Below are 16,696 nucleotides of genomic sequence, written 5' to 3' on the forward strand. Positions count from 1 at the left end.
TCAGGACTTAAGAGACTATCCTGACTTTAGTGACCCACCTGCAAAGAGGGGTAAAAGTGCAGATTCTTGGAACGCACTTCCAGAAAGTCTGATTCATTAAACTTCATGAGGTTGCAGGAAGGATCTTCATGTTCAACGAGCTCTCCAGCAATTTCTCTGGCAGGTGATCTTCCTACCACACTTTGGGAACATTGGCTAAAAGTGGGATAGATGAGTCTGAATTCCAGACATGGAAAAAGTGGATACTGGAGGGTCTGAGTGAATAGAACAGCAGCATTGGTGTTGAGAAAAGGCAATCTCTGTTATGTGAGTGTTTGTATAACCCAGGGAACTCAGGTGAGAGCAAGACCAAGCTAGTCTAAGAGGAAAACTAAGATAGACTAAGATTCCAGGAGTCAGCTCATTCACCATGGTCGATGGTTGTAAAAAATCCTTCCTTCTGCCTCACCAAGCGAATGTATCATTTGCTTCACCCCTAAATAAGCTACAATTTCACCAGGCTAGTGCAAACAAGAACCACTCATTACAAGAACAAAGATAACCCTTTGGGGTTTTTGTATCTCTTAAACAAGTTTTTAAATTTTTGTTATAAAATGAATTCCCTTTACAAAGTGGTAAGCTGTGTAAGTGAGGATAAGAATCAGAAAGCCACAAAAAGATAAAAAGGAAAAAGACAAGACATCAAGTGGGAAGAAATATTCATTTTGGACCAACAGTTTAGAAGGAAAATGTGTACTTGAGGAGAAAGGAAAAAGTAGTGAGGAGTCTCTGTAATATTCTATTTATGTACCATGAGGGTTTTGGAAGGTACGTTGAAGAAGTGGGTGCCTATTGTCTGTGACCTTTCGTGCTTGTCAGTTTATGTTTTCTTCTCCCCGATGTTTAGTTAGAGTCTGATGAAAAAGGAGTATATGTAAATGGAGCCATGATTTGGTTATGATTAAAGGTCAACAGTGATATATACTTAATCACTATTTACTTATATATTGGGTTAGACAGCAATCATGTTTTTAACCATATGCTATGTCCTGATTCCTAGAAAATAAGACCATTATTTAAATGGTCCCTTTTTAAAATATTATTAAGTTTAGAAAAGTAGATGGGATGAGAATGAGGAGATCTGGATCTTGACTCCATCACTTAATAGATGTGTTAATTTGGGCAAGAGGCTTCAATCCATGCCTCAAGTTTTCTGTGTGTAAATGAGTTAAAGTGCTAGTTTAATGAATGGTATTCTTAATATTGATATTTGAAAGGCAATTAGTTACTTTCCTACTTTCTGTCAAAATTAATGGTAGCTTCTATGACAAATTTTTATGGGTACTTTAAATTATACATTTGCATGTGTCAAAAATAGTTCCTATCATCAACTAGTTTGAAATACACTGGTGGGCAGAAATAGCTTACTGTCATTTACTCACAAAGGCACATTTCTCACACTCTTTGCAGAAAAAATATGACCAAAATATATTGTCAGTTCTCTGTGGTTCATTTAGAATGTTCTACAATGGTGAAGATGCAAAAATACCAGTCTGTCGCTTAGAGAACCATTCTTTGGGTCACATCCAAGTCTGCAGTGGTCAGTTGAATTTGTACAAAATATTTTCCAGGGCTAACTAGAAAACTGCTTTACCATTGGTAGGTTTTGTGCACCCGTTTTTTTCCCCATAGAGTCTCATACCTGAGAAACATGGAGAAATATTCTTTTCCTAAATTGAAAAACTCAGCTGTAGTCTAAACAAAATGGGATAAATTATCTTTTTCACAATTATCCATTAAAGGGAGAATTAGAATTAATATTAATCACAGATGTTTCATCAAGTTTTATTATCAACCAGATTGACTGCCAAAGTGCTTTCTGGAAGACATTTTCTCTCCCTCCCCCACCTGCTACTGAGAACAAACTGTTATTATGGCTCCTTAGATAAAGATTAATGGTTTTGACAATTCATTTGAGGAAATCTGTATTTTACTGTACGTTCCACTTTAGTTCAAGGTGTCACTGAAAAGCGGTTTGTCACCTCCCTGAGAAAAGTATACAGTGAAGACACAGATAGTATAATACTTTCTACCATCAGGAAGAGATTAATCAATGAGCAGCCCAAGGTTGATATCACCCAACCCATATTTTGTTACATTTTGGCAAGCCTTGTTTATAGATAAAATAAGCAAAATGCCTATCTAATCCTGGTATTTTAGCAGCTATGCTTTTACCCATTATCCTTAAATTACTTTAATATTATTTTTCTTTTTTTTCTTTACCTTAGACAAATGGTGTATCTCTTCACAATTCAATCTGAACTATGCAACCATCACAGTAATATTACTTTTCATTGTTATGTCAACTTTCTTTCTGGAATAATTCAGTACCAACTGTGTGACCCGTATAAAAATTATGAACATTTGATGGTTCCCCATCCATTTGCAAAGTACTCCAAAGATAAGTACAATATTCGTTAAGGTTCTCCACTTGTAAACAATATTTATCAATGCTAGCTAACTTAAACAAAGAAAAAAAGAAACTTTTTCTGTACTAGAGAGATCAATTCTTTTAACTAAAGACCTCAGGATGGACAGGAACCAAGGCAATGCTAGAGATCTAGAACATGGAAACAAGTGGATAATTAGAATTTTCTCGTTAAGACCCAGCCATTCGATTTTCTCAGCTCTAACACTTCTGCATTCTTTTTGTCACTCTACTCAGGATGCAAGTTCCTAGGAGAAGGAATTGATTGGCATATATGCCTGTCTTTTGGAAAGAATAAAGAGCACCTTGATTGACAGTGTCACCAAGACTGCATGGAATGAGGAAAGAGGAGTTCGTCAAAGTTTTTGTTGTTGTTTGGGTTTTAGCCTGAGGAAGATAGGCAGTGATGCTGAACAAGCAAAACAACCACAGGCCAAAACAAGGATGTATTTCATTGATGAACAGTAGCGTAGAATATGTGGAATTGTTCAAACCAAAGAGAAAATCTATGTAATAAATCCTTTAAGTGCAAGAGGGGCAGAGTATCAATTTAACCTTCATATTTCTTGTTTGTTGTACAGTAATATTTTATATTTGTCTAGTATTTTTGCAGGCTTGACTGTGTCCAACAAGTTAAAGAATGTGACTCATATTTTCAGTTAGGATTTCTCTCATATTTAGTTGTTTTTCTGTCCTTTAATGGAGATAATATGAAAAAGCAAAGACTCCAGACAAATAATGGAAAACATTCTATTTATTGATTTCCAGCTTTATTTCATTGACCAACAAAATATAAGAAATGCAGTGGAATGGGTTAAGTCCCATTTCTGCCACTGCCCAACTCTAGTTAGACTTGGGATCAGTCATATAACTGAGTCTATTTCTTAAATGTAAAATGAGGAGGTTGGGCCAGATTGGGGAGTTCCAAGGAACAAGAAAATTATTAAGATATTACAATTTCTGACATCAAGTTTAAGTTTGGAAAATTTGGGGTTAAAGTGTTTTTCCCTCCAGCAAGACTTCTTGGGGCCTTAAATGTGATACTGTGCATTGTAACTCTCCAAAGAGAGGGATACTATATGTACTATTCACCAAACTTATTAGACTTTGGAACCCTTTTTTCATTGGAGCATCTTGAGGGACCTGGCTTCCATGGGATGAGGTTAGATCATTTATAAAATCCCATTCAGTTTTAAAATATACTAAGTATATAATTCTCCTAGTCATGAAAAATGTGAAATCCGTTTTAATGCCATTCATCACCCAGCCCTCTCTATCTAGTCAGCATAACCAGACTTTCTGTATAGTTGAACCCACATCCTTGCATCTAATCCTCTTTTGAGATGAGCAACAAATACAGGCTAGTTGTCTCTTCCTTCAAGGATTCATGTGTTTGTAGTGAATTATGCCACTTACATTCTTCTAACTGTTCCTACAAGAGCTGTTTTAAATTTTTAAAATAATTTTTGTCACTTTTCTGCAGTCTTATTGTAAATGTAGATCCAAAACATGAAAACAGCACTTTGGATAGATCTGATAAATAAGTAGACCACTAGGACACACATTCAATTTGTTGTCTGCTGTGGGTTTTGTTTTCCCTGAGACATACCTGTGCTTAGTCTGCCATTCTTCTGTTCTTTATCTTTTTTATTGAACTTCATCCCACTTTAATGGACCATTTCACTAGTTGTCTTCAAGGACTACTTAACCCACCCAAATAATTTTGCTTGTAAACCCATTCTCAAATCCATCTTACATCCTCTGATGAAAATATTAAGGAATACCTCAAGAATGACTAAGCTGGAGGCTACAGGAAGTTAAGCACTCACTAATATACCTTCAAAATTGGTCCTGAACAGTATAATGCTATTTTTCCCATCAATAACTAGCCAGTTTTGCACTCCCCAGTACTATGGAATAGTCTTTTCATCTGGCATCTCATTGCTCTACAAAAGCCCTCAAGCCTCCTTCATAGCTGCTCCCAGGCATTGTCCCCACTGCACCCTCATGAGTCCTTCTGCTCCCCCACAGGCCTGTGTGGAAAGTGCCCTTGGCGCTTTGAATTGTTAGGTTCTGACTACTGGGCCCAAAGGACCCCCAAAGCCTTGACATCTTTGGAAGCTATCCTAGGATGTAGCTCTCTAGGGGCTTCTTGCATTGGCAATCCAAAAACAAATGATGGGGCATAGTCCCTACTCCTGTGAGTTCAATTCCTAGGGCAAACATGGCGTAGATATTCAATAAATGCTTTTTAACTGCCTCGTGACTGGTACTACCTTAAGATTAGCAAGTGTATCCAGATTGCCAAAAGGCCCTAATTAAACCTGCCCCATTGGAGGCTTTTAATGTCTTTGTGCCCAAGTTAGAGATAGAACTTAGCATCTTGGACTAGGTTCTTTGGTTCAAAGGACCCATCCCATACAGAGCCTCCAACCTCTATCTGTCAAACCCCTTGCTTCTTCCTTCAGAACGATAATGATAATTCCAAATTTTGTATCTTATTCTCTAAAATGTAAGGTCCTGAGGGCATGGACTGTGTCTCTGCTTTCTTACTGTAAATATGTGGCACAAGGAAGGGAAGGGAGGATGGATAAAGTACGGAACGATCTACCTGTGTGAGAGTCCAGGGGATTCCAAGGAGCCCACCAAGGCTGAGACAGTGAGGATTCCTCCTTTCTGGAATTTCTGATCTGTGTAGATTTTTTAAAGCAACTTGCCAACTTTTTTTTTTAATAATTTTATTTATTTATTTATTTTTCCCCTCAAAGCCCCAGTAGATAATTGTATGTTGTAGTTGCACATCCTTCTAGTTGCTGTATGTGGGACGTGGTGAAGCAGTGCGTCGGTGCGCGCCCGGGATGCGAACCCGGGGCTGCCAGCAGCGGAGCGCAAGCACTTAACTGCTAAGCCATGGGGCCGGCCCTGATCTGTGTAGATTAAGGAAAATGACAAAGCAGACACTGCTAAGTATGTTTAAAATTCTGCTTTCTCTTCTAGGGGAAGTTTTTAACTGAAATGGGGTAGAAAGAAATAATTAATGTTGATTTTATCCCCTTGAGGAAATCTAAACAGGTCTATATCATTTTAAACAAGCATGACATATGAAAATTAGAATTTTACAAAAGATAAATTGCAGAGTGATCATTCCATTTACAGAAATGGAATTCTTTTCAATAGCCCTAGAGCATTTTAAAAATTATTTGATTTCTAAAAATCCAGTTTATATATACTTTTCAGGATCAAAATTGTTGGAAGGACCAAAAATAGGTGAAATTTTTGAAAAGATAGCCGTAGGTGAGTGGGAAGCACATTTCTTTGACAGTGGGATGAAATTCTTAATGCCCAAGAATTGAGATAAAATTTTAGAAACTCTTCCTTAGTAAGATGGCAGCGGTGGTGGCAGGGACGGGGGCGGGGGGCGGTAGGTGTGTGTGTTGTATTGCTGAGGGCAGGTTGCGGCAGCAGCTCTGGCCGTGGCTAAAGTTGTACACATATAATACAGTATTATACTATGCAGAGATTCGGGGCTGGTAGCTACTTATGAGAAATAACAGTTCTATAACTTCATTAGTTTTTTAAATTAGTGTCACAGACAGCTCCCACTTTTCACCACTGTGCTTTCTGGAAATAGAATCATAAAGCAGAGAGTTGTAAAGTGCCTCCCATTTTCCTCCAGGAGTAATATCTTAATTGAGACTGTGTCTCTGACTATATATTTGTGAAAAAATAAATCATAGCTATGACCGACCCTGTGTCAGAGGCAAAGACGCAGTAGCCATAACCTTCCACAGTTATTTAAAATAGTAAAATTATACTCTTTTCTATAAAAGGGACATAAATGTATTATACACATTGATTTTACATGCACTCTAAAGAATATGTTCAGCAAATAAAAAGTTCAACTAAACTATTTCATAAATTTTAGCAGAATTAGCTATACTATAAATTCATTAAATATTTAATTCCTAATAATTTGGTTCTTTGTATTTAAGAGAAGCTTTGGGGATGATTTCTTTGCCCTAGTTCTGTCCAAGGTAGTTTGAGTGAACACTTCTCTTTTCTTTCAATAAACATCCCTGGGCCAGATCAGCCTATTCAACATCCTTCTCCTGAGTGAGATGAACTTTGGCAGGTTCCTGGGCCTGTCTCAGATGGTGAAGTCAGTTTCTTACACTTGTAAAATGAGGAGACTGAACTAGATGGTCCCCAATGTTCACGACCTTGAATTTTGTGATTCAGTGTGATTTAAGCTTACAGGTTCGTGTAAGGATACAAAAGTGCCCAATGTTTAGCTGTTGATTATGGTGGTGATGAGATTCCCCTCCAGGTCTACGTCACCCCTTATGCATTTTCCGGCTTCTCAGGGCTGCTGCTGCTCAGCATTACTCCAAATAAAGGCCACCAATGAAAACGTGCCCTCCTTCTTGGACTCGATACCTGCCTGATGTTTTGCCATCATCTGCCTTCACCCTTCACAATGTTTTCAATGCCTTGAAAACAACCACCACGTTATTAGTAGAAGCTCTTTCAAAAGTACTTTAAAATCATTTTGTTTTATCCAAATATGTTTTAGTGCATCTTAATTGAATGTGGGGGGGGGAACTCACTCTATCTTGAAAAATAAGTCATTTATTCACATTTCTAGCTGGCTTAAGGACCTACTTACATTGTAGGAAACTCTCATGCCTGCTGAGTTATTGTCTTTTTTATTTTACTTTTTCTACTCCAAGCTTGTGATTTTGTGGGCATTTATAGTAGATCAGTGAGCAAACAAGCATTTTCTTGGGGTGACCTTGTCTTTCATTCATTTATCCTTTCCTTCCTTCATTCAACAGCTATTTATTGAGTGCATACTGCTGGCCAGATAGTATTTTAAACTCTGTGAATACAGTTGAGAAAAAAAATTAGGCAAAAGCCTGCTTTAATAGAGCCTACACTCTACTGGGGAGTAAGGGGTGGGGAGGGAGATAAACAAGCAAATAAATAAATATGAAATATGTCAGGTAGTTGGTAAATGCTATGATGAAAAAAATAAAACAGTAAGGAGAATAGAGAACATAAAGGTAGAGAAATTGCTATTTTATATATAATATAATATATATCAATATATTTAAATATATATAGGGTGATCTATCTATATAATTTTATAGAATATAGAGTGATCAATATAATTATATAATTATATAGAGTGATAGAGAGTGTGTGAGAGTGATCAGGAAAGGCCTTTCTGATAGTTAACACTTAAGGAGGGACCTAAAAGAAGTGAGGAAGTAAGCCATATGTCTATCTGACAAAAGAGTTTTCCAGGCAGAGGGAACAGAAAAAGGCCAAGGGCCTGAGGAGAGTTGCGTGCCCACATGGTTGGAGCAGGATGAATGGGGTGGGGGAGGGGAAGCTCTGTAAATGTGTGTAAGTGTGTGTGATGGACTGGGAGGGCGGGGTCATGGTAGACCATGGTAAGGATCCAGGATTTCACTCTGAGTGAGATGGGAGCTGTTGGAGGGTTTTGAGCAGAGGAGTAACATGATCTGACTTAGGTTCTAGCAGGATCACTCTGGACTTTTGTCTATTTGTCCAGAATGGAGCAGAATCCTTTGTTTCTCTGGCTGGATGGGATCCATTGGATTCAGTCCATTAAGGAGAAGAATTTTTGGAAAATAGTGCAGAAAAATGTTACATGTGCTGTTGAGGAGGACACTCATGGATCAAATACCTACATTGCAAGAGAAAAAGAAAAAATAGAAAGATACAAGGTCACACTCGTTAATGAACCCATATCCTTATTGAATTTAAGGTAAAAATTAGTGAATCTGCTGCATCTGTTATTTTCTAAGGGATCAGGAAAGGCCCTTGACTGTCTGTATGTAAATAGGTAAGTGGCGTTGGGCTCAGCAGCCCCCTCCCCCAGACAGAGCCCTCTCATTTGGGTCTTGGAGAAGAGGAATTTCTGCTTTACATGTTAATTTTGGTTCTTGTGCCACAACATTGTCAGCTAATTTACTTCTCCTCCAGGCCAAGGCTAAGGCACCAAAGGGGTGGGAGCAGGCAAGAGCTGCCCAAATCCCAAGGGATGCCATGAGGTCAGAGACAGCAGTGCCAGGCTGAGAAATCTCTCCTTTCACAGGGGAGTGTGTACTAAGGATGCTGCCAATTTTTCCCGGTTTTCTTTCTGGAACTTTGGGTTACTGTGTTTTGTTTCATATTTCCTACTACAGGAGTGCATACGGGTACTTAGGAGTACATCAGTTACAGTAATAATATTAAAAGGCTGTTTCTTGACGTGCACCTGATTAGGACATATGCATAGGGCATGTCTCTGCATGCAAAACCTCCACTCCGTTTTCTTCCTGAAACCTACCGCAAATGCTTAAGATTACAGAGTCAAGTTCTACCAAGTTTTAACCTACCCCCAGACTTTTTTGGAAGAACTTTTAAGAGCTTCTGGGAAATTATGAAACAAATATTTGAAGTAGGGCACTCACGAAGACAAGTCTGATTTATACTATAAACTGAAGTTGTATAGTTTTGGCATCAGAAAGACCTTGGATTTGAATATCCGTTCTGCCATAACACTAGCTACATATGTCATCGGCTAACTGCTTATCCCTCTAAGCCGCAGTTTCCTCGTCTCTAAAATGAGGATAATACCTGCCTTACAGAACTGTTCTGAGGATTAAATTTAATAAACCGGGCACAGTGCTTGGTGCATAGAAATAGTAGATAAATGGCAGCTATTATAATAATAATAATATTATTATGCATCCTGAAATGAAGTTCCCTCCCACCAAGCTCCATATCAATTAAGAAATAATTTCATGTTTCTAATTTGTATTTGGTCAAGTTAAATAGAAAAAAAAAACATTATGGAGAAATAATATTCTAGAGTAATTGGTGCCAAAAGAATCCTAAAATAAAAACATAGGTCTTGTTATTAATCCCTTAAAACAATCATTTGTAACCATTCAGCGACAGATTTATTGACTACCGCATTCATTTAGAAATGCTACACTAATGAGAACTCGGCCATTAGTTGTGATAATGGTCTATCATTTCAAGCTTGAGCCATGTGTACTTATTTGGCCTCATTTCAAAATAGTAAATTATTTCAAACTCATTTCATTTCTTGAAAATGTCCTTATGATTTAGGTCATGCTTTGGAGTATATGAGTAGTATTCCTATAATCCATCATCCAAAATAAACAGTATGATTCTAGGCTATTTTAAGATTGAGAAACTTCAAACATTTTTTCAGAAGTTGCATAAAGGGGTTACAGTGGCTTCTCAAGCCTCTAATTTATCTTTTTATGCCTATGCTTGATTGTTATTCCATATTAAGGTTTATTTTCTTTTTAAAATAGCTCTGCACAAAGAGAATATACTGCTAAATACTATTGCAAGGGAATGTTTACAGATGCAAATGACTGCTATTTAAGGAGCTCATGATTAAAACTTGAAAGAATGTGGCACTAGAAAGCATGTGAATAACCTTTGAAAAATCTTGCAATAGAACTGAATATGGGATATTTATAATCTAGGATTACAGCTATAAGGGTATGTGTGAATATGTATATTCAATATGATGCAAAGGGCCTCAAACTGAAACTTGTTAGTCTAATTTTACTTTTCTGTAATTTAGATAAATTAACTGTTTTATTATTGGGAAATAGCAATATGGAATAAACTAGAAGACCAGTGCTCTAGAAGGGACTAGTGTTACCTTTGCCTGCAACAGGTGAGCCTGACAGTTTCCACAATTCCATCTTTCTGATAAAGACAAGATATCTTTCTGATATTTCTTCGCTGGGCCATGTCAATCTCTTATAGATGCTTTGAGACTCAAAGTATATTTCATTATTTCATTTTTTTATTGCTCACAAAGCAGGCTACTAATAAAGTCAGAAAAAAGCTGCGATCATTGGCAGACATATTTTTTCAATCTGTTCATACCCAGAGAAGATCTGCTCTTTGGTTTCTTGTTTTAAAGACTAACCTTCTGGGGTCACCCAAGAGATCACTGCACATTGTGTGTCTCTTTGTGGTAGAAATCCCGTCTTTCACTCTTGGGTGCAGTAAGCAGTCCCGGCTCCTGCCCCGAGTAGGGTTCTGGAGAATGGCCTGGTTCAGGCCCTGGCTGTACAGGAGAACTAATGAACATGTCATGCGCGTCTCGAGTTTTCCAGTCTCTGGCACAGCTGTGGCACTTTCCCCCCTGCTGCGAGGCACAGCACGCTGGCCATTTGTTGGCAAGTTCATATTTCACACTGCAGGGAATTGAAATGATTGAACAGACAGAAGAAGAGTTTTATTTGCAGTAGCCTGTGTATCCCCAGACTCTGATTTGGCATAAAACATCTGCTTCATGATCTGCTTCAAGGCCAGTTCCTTTCCTCCAACAAAGGTTACGACTTCAGGCAAGCTGTGCTTCCACTGGCAGGAGGAAATTTGCCCGGAGACTTGATTTAGTCAGAATCAAAGCACCCTGCCACAGAATTTCTTTTTTCAATTATCTCCCAAGAGGCAGCCAGACTTTAAATGTATCAGTATAATAAATGTAATGAAATAAGGCAGACACTCCTTTCCCCCTGTTGCTCTCAGGGGGAGGTGCATATACAGCGTGCATTCACACCCAGAAGCCTGAGAGACTTACCTAGCTGTCAACACACACATTTTGGCGACGGCACATCGTAGGTATGGCCTTTGGATGTGTTTTGGCCTATCAACTTGATAAATCAGTGCATGCATTGGTTTTACCTGCAGCGTTTACATCTTTTAGATTATAAAAGCAAATTGGCATGATACTGAACGTAATTATTACTATTTTTCATAGTGAGGAAGCATCATATAGCCTTTGTTTAGTGGTATGGTCCTAATTACTAATTATATTTACCCTCATGATTTTGTCTTGCACAGTCATATTTTTTGTACAAGACAGCCCTCGCTAGCCTTACAGACATATATACAAAATTAAATCCTGGCATTTTATTATGCTAGAGCAATTAGATGCCATCCTCGTAATGAGAAACATGACATCTTCATTGCTCTCCTCTATATTTTCATGTTGTTTTAATGCAGACATTTACCAGAATTAAATACAGTCTTCTTCCTACACACACACACACACACACACACACGCGCGCGCGCGCACACACCTAATTGAATATCTGCATATCTCCAAGGAGTCCTGTGGGTGAAACCATGTATTCATCTTCTTTAGTTCTTAGGCCACTTTGGTTTAAGAGTAAGAACTGTTGCTTTTATGAAGTGCCTTTTTCTATCAAGTCAAAACCTCACAGCAGTGCACAGAAAGCCGATGGTATAAAGGAGCTAAGTAGAGTCTTTAATAGAGAGAGCTGGGTTGTAAGTGTTTTTGTTCCTATGGAGCAGATAGATTTGGCTCCATCTGTTCCATATTCATAACAAAGGAGCGCACTTACAGGAGGGCCAACTTCCCCAGAGTCTTTTCACCAGAATGAAAGCATCTGAGCCCAATGGCTTGGCCCCGCGAAAAGCAGCTAGCAGGATTGCCCTTCAGAACCCCGATTTCCTCGTAACTCAGGTTGACATAAATTTTCCCAATATATAGAATGAAAAAAAATCGACTGATTTCTCATCTCCCTGCAGCACTGTGTATTGGGAAGTTCAAAATGTATAAATTTTACCGCCTCCTCCTGCAACCACAAAAGATTTGTAATTTAGATAGTTTGGGGGGAAGTTTGCTCTTGAAGTATCTAAAGGTATCACAGGGAGAGGCTGTTTTTCAAACTTCTGAGTTGTTTCTATTCATACTTTTTAATCTTTTTAAAACTGGGGTTAATGAATAGAAATATGAGTTATACCAAATAAGGAAAAACCCCTGATGAGTTTTGTAATTAGCAAACTTCAAGCCAATTTCAACTGAGACCTCTTAGATTAAAAAGATAAGTTGACCCAAGAGTACGTACTTTTTCTTCCGCTAAGCAGAAGAAAAATAGAATGAATTTTTTGCCCAAAATGCCAGGCTGTACAAAAAAATTTTCCTATTTATATGACATGTAGAGTCAGCATCGAAACATAAATGTTTCCTTAAAACTTAAATAGCACATTGGTATTAGTATCATGGCTAGTGGATAGAATGCTTGTATTTTTATGCAGGCTTCACAAATTTCTTAAGGAATAGGAACATATTTTGAAGTATAACTATCCTTTTCTCCATTCTGTGGACTTTTCAAGTACTAGAAACTCCTGAAAAATACATCATTGGTTTATTTGATATACTTCATGTTATAGTTATAAATGTAATTTATCAACCTTTTATTATCCATCTTGGTACCATCTGTGCATTATTTGCTTGCTAAACTAAGGTTTCTGGCAAGTCAAATAGTAAACAAATCTCTCAAAAAGTTTGCTGCAGCAATAACATGGGCAAAGTTTTCATCTAGCTATGAGATTGCTCTGCATTTTAGCAAGAGGAAATATAAAAGTAATATTCACAGAGAGTGAAAAACATAGCCGATCAATCTGTGAAGATCTCAGGTTTCTAGAACACCTTGGTCCCTTTGATTATTTTTTGTAATATGTGGACTGAAATATTTCTGGCTCATTCAGTTTTTACTTCATTCATTTATTGATTCCTTCAAAAATATTTTGTGTGTGCCTACTTTGTGCCAAGCACTATGCTAGGTTTTGGAAACACCGTGGAGAATTAAAGAACGGTTCTTGCCTCTGAAGCTTATAGTTTAATTGGGAAATAGACAATAAACCAGGAAACAAACAAATCTAACTGCCAATTATACTCGGACCTATAAAAGGGGCTAGATGAGGTGACAGAGAAATATGGAGAGTAGAGGACGACAGCTTTCAATTGGGTGATCATGGAAGGCCTCTCTGAGGAGGCAGCATTTGAGCCGTGACCTGAAAGGAAGTATCAATATGAAGTTTTGGTGCACAGAGGATAGTTTTTGTCCATAGGAAAGATTATTTAAAGGGTTAGTTTGGATTTAAAATTTGAGGCTTGAGTTATTAAAGTAACACATTAAAAAATAATTTTTAAAATCTTCAAATTTAGCCTATTCAAATTAGTTTATACATCTTATTATTCTATGTATAAGACTAGTAAATTTAAATATTTGGCTCCATTTACCTGGTTAATTAAAATCCTTTAACCGTTAAAGATTTAATATATTCTTTTTTCTTTTTAAGTACTTAAATTGTTTGACTGTAAAACCTTCCTGGGTACTTAAACAATTCTTACCATCATAATAATTTAAACTTAAAAATATGATGAAGTTTTAGTTCTCTTCAGTGTTTTAAAATTGTATGTGAAGCTAAGATTTCACAAGTCTAAATCAATTGTCCTATTACATATTTTAAATCGGAATTACATGTCTGATCTGTTACTCTAAATGGCCATCATTTTCCTACATTTTGAAAGTATTAAGGTTCCACATTCTCAGATGTTTTTTTAACCCCCAAAATACTAGCTTTATGGCTTTGATTCTCTTGAAAATGCCTATACGTACTTGGGTTTTAAACTCAGTTGTGGCTAAAATACAGTTTGGGGTTACGTTCTCATTTAACATTAGAGGTACCTTAACTTACCAGGGCTTCTTAATGACTTGGGGATTTCAGCCAGGATGGCTTCAGTCTTACCTCTGATCACGATGGCCCCAGCATCACTTGTCTCTCCCTACTTAAAGGAGCCTGTGGAGGGCCGTCCTGGTGGCATAGTGGTCAAGTTCACACTCTGCTTTGGTGGCCCGGGTTTTGCAGGTTTGAATCCTGGGTACAGATCAATGCACCGCTCATCAAGCCGTGCTGTGGTGGCATCCCACATGCAAAATAGAGGAAGATGGGCACAGATGTTAGCTCAGAGCCAATCTTCCTCAGCAAAAAGAAGAAGATGGGCAACAGATGTTAGCTCAGGGCCAATCTTCCTCATCAAAAAAAAAAAAAAAACAGTAGCCTGTGGTCACCCAGATTCCAGCATCACCTTGACTTTATTCTCCTGTTTACTGGAGAGGCCTGCTCACCATACCCAGGCTAATCATTTGAGGAGGTTCTGCAAGTCTTTGGCTCTAAAGATGCCCACCTTCCTTTCATTTGCTTCTTGGATCTTGGACCACATTCACAGATTCAAAGATAATACCTGCTTGAATTTTGTATGCTTCTCCGGGCTTGGGCTGTTAGGTCACAGTTTCCAAGATCATTCCATCAGAAGGAGCCAGCAGAGAGAGGAGAGGAGCCTTCCAGGAAAGGGGAATTTTTTTTTTTTCCCCAATTTCCTTGACCCTTCTCTCTTCATTTTTCTTTTTTATTCTAATCCTGAGTTTTTGTTCACGTTTGGTCTGCAAATCACTTGCCGGTTACACAGATTTTTGTTACCTCCAGCCTCATTCTGCAAATCTGTGTTGAACACATGTTACGAACAAAGCAGTAGACTCCCCAGAACTGAGAACCCAGCACAGCTCCTGCCCGCAGAGAATTCACGACTCCGGTAACAGGGATGTGATATAACAGCCAGCACTGAGACAAAACAGAATGGGGTTTGTGCTATTAGGAGGATAGAAACAGATCCATGTAAGGACCCAGAAGAGGGTTTTTGTGTTGGAGAAATGGGGAAACATCTCAAGTGGCCGGAGGGAGCTGGGATTTTGAGAGGCAAAGGAAAGGTCACACGAGAAAGGGAAGACAGGGAGGTTCTGGGAGGAAATATTGTTGGGATTAGCTATTAATGTGTATTAAAGGAAGGAAAAGGGTAGGAGAGATAAAGAAGGAAATCAAAGTTGGGGCAGATTATGAGAGACCCTGGCTGCTGTTCCGTGGGGGTCTGATGCCCTGCAATGCACAGCCGTTAACTTTACTGGAAATGGTCCTACTCAGAGACAAACTGGAATTTAGTTCCTGTCATTAGCTTTGGTTTGATTAGATCTGTCACATAAAACTTCATCAAGGAAAGCATTTTGGGTGTGAAACAAAATGTGCAATCATGGCACCTAAATGACTCCCTCCTTGGTAGAACTTAGCCTTCTGAAGAGAGAACGTTAGTTTGTTCAAGCCTCTAGGGTCCCATTAGGGGCCTGCTGCCCAAACAAATGGCTGCTGCTGCCTACGTACTTACCTTACCACCAGAAATGGCAGACACTGGAGAGAGCTTGGCCTACAGGCTTAGAAGAACAGCCAAAGAAATAATTGATTTGTGTAAATAGATATTTACCCAAATATGATGCAAAAGAATATTGAAGACAGGAATAGGAACCATTTGCAGCAGCACAATATCCATAGACTGGTACGGGCATGGGGCAGTGTTTGCATCCACCTCCGTGCTGGTTTCAGTTAGTGCCATTGCTATAGCACAGTCTTTGCAGCTGCAAAGGCAGTCTCAATGCCCAGCCTGGTTGCTTCTCTGCATCATTTACATTCTCGTCTTTAGTCAATGTCCCTCTAATATAACAGCGTGCTCTCACACTCTAAAAATGGGTTGAAAAAAGAACTCAAAATCTTAGCATGATTTTCAAAAGGAATAAGGTCTTCCAATGCCCTTTCTAATTCTCTAAACTCTCACCCCAGCCTCAGTGCACATGTGCACATAAACCCCTTCACCCCCACTCCCCACTCCCCACTCCCCACAGAAGACTGGTAGAATCCAGTTTTTCTAATTTAGGCTAGAAATAAAGGGTCATACTTGTCCCCCTCGTTTTCCTTAGGACTCATAAGTAACTTTTTATCATGACTATCTATAACCTGACCCCTCCCCTTCCTATAAATTTGTGCTCAGACTAAGAGACTGCTTCCTTAGGGAAATGGCATTGCAGAGGGAGCAATGCTGACAGAGCTGATGGTATCAATCTGTGGAGGAGTGAAATGATATTCTAGATCTATAGGGATCAGTCACTTGGGTGTCCAAGTGCAGTATAAAAGTTTACAGCCCCTCTCAAGGAGGGCATAGTTAAATTTTCTCAAGAGGGGAAGCTCACAGGGAACTGAGGCCTAGGTGGGCTAAACAGCTGACTGAAAAGCACAGAATAAGTCAGAATGGGTGAACCAGGGAGAAAGTTCAGACCATCATTATGCATGCACTCAAACCACTAAACCCTGTCCCTTCCAAGGCCCCTCACCAAGGAGGATAAGGATGAAAGTGGTTATGAAAGGTTCAAAGAAATATTATTAACTTTTTTCTAGGAGCTTCTTTGAATTGTATTAACGTGATGATTTATTAGTAATTTACTGTCATGCCACATTAGTGCTATATGA

General features: G+C 38.5%; 1 protein-coding gene and 1 non-coding gene across 5 annotated transcripts in view; one reads left to right on the top strand and one right to left on the bottom strand.

The window, feature by feature from the left end:
* Positions 1-16,696, top strand: part of EFNA5 (ephrin A5) — a 290,294-nt gene that overhangs the window by 256,578 nt on the left and 17,020 nt on the right. The window lies entirely within an intron of this gene.
* Positions 2,257-2,321, bottom strand: LOC147917307 (small nucleolar RNA SNORD77). The gene has a single exon (XR_015552118.1). It is a non-coding gene; the product is annotated as a small nucleolar RNA SNORD77 (small nucleolar RNA).

The sequence above is a fragment of the Ceratotherium simum genome, chromosome 4, assembly GCF_057802395.1.
Source record: "Ceratotherium simum simum isolate JZ-2026a chromosome 4, ASM5780239v1, whole genome shotgun sequence".
In the NCBI taxonomy this organism is placed as follows: Eukaryota; Metazoa; Chordata; class Mammalia; order Perissodactyla; family Rhinocerotidae; genus Ceratotherium; species Ceratotherium simum.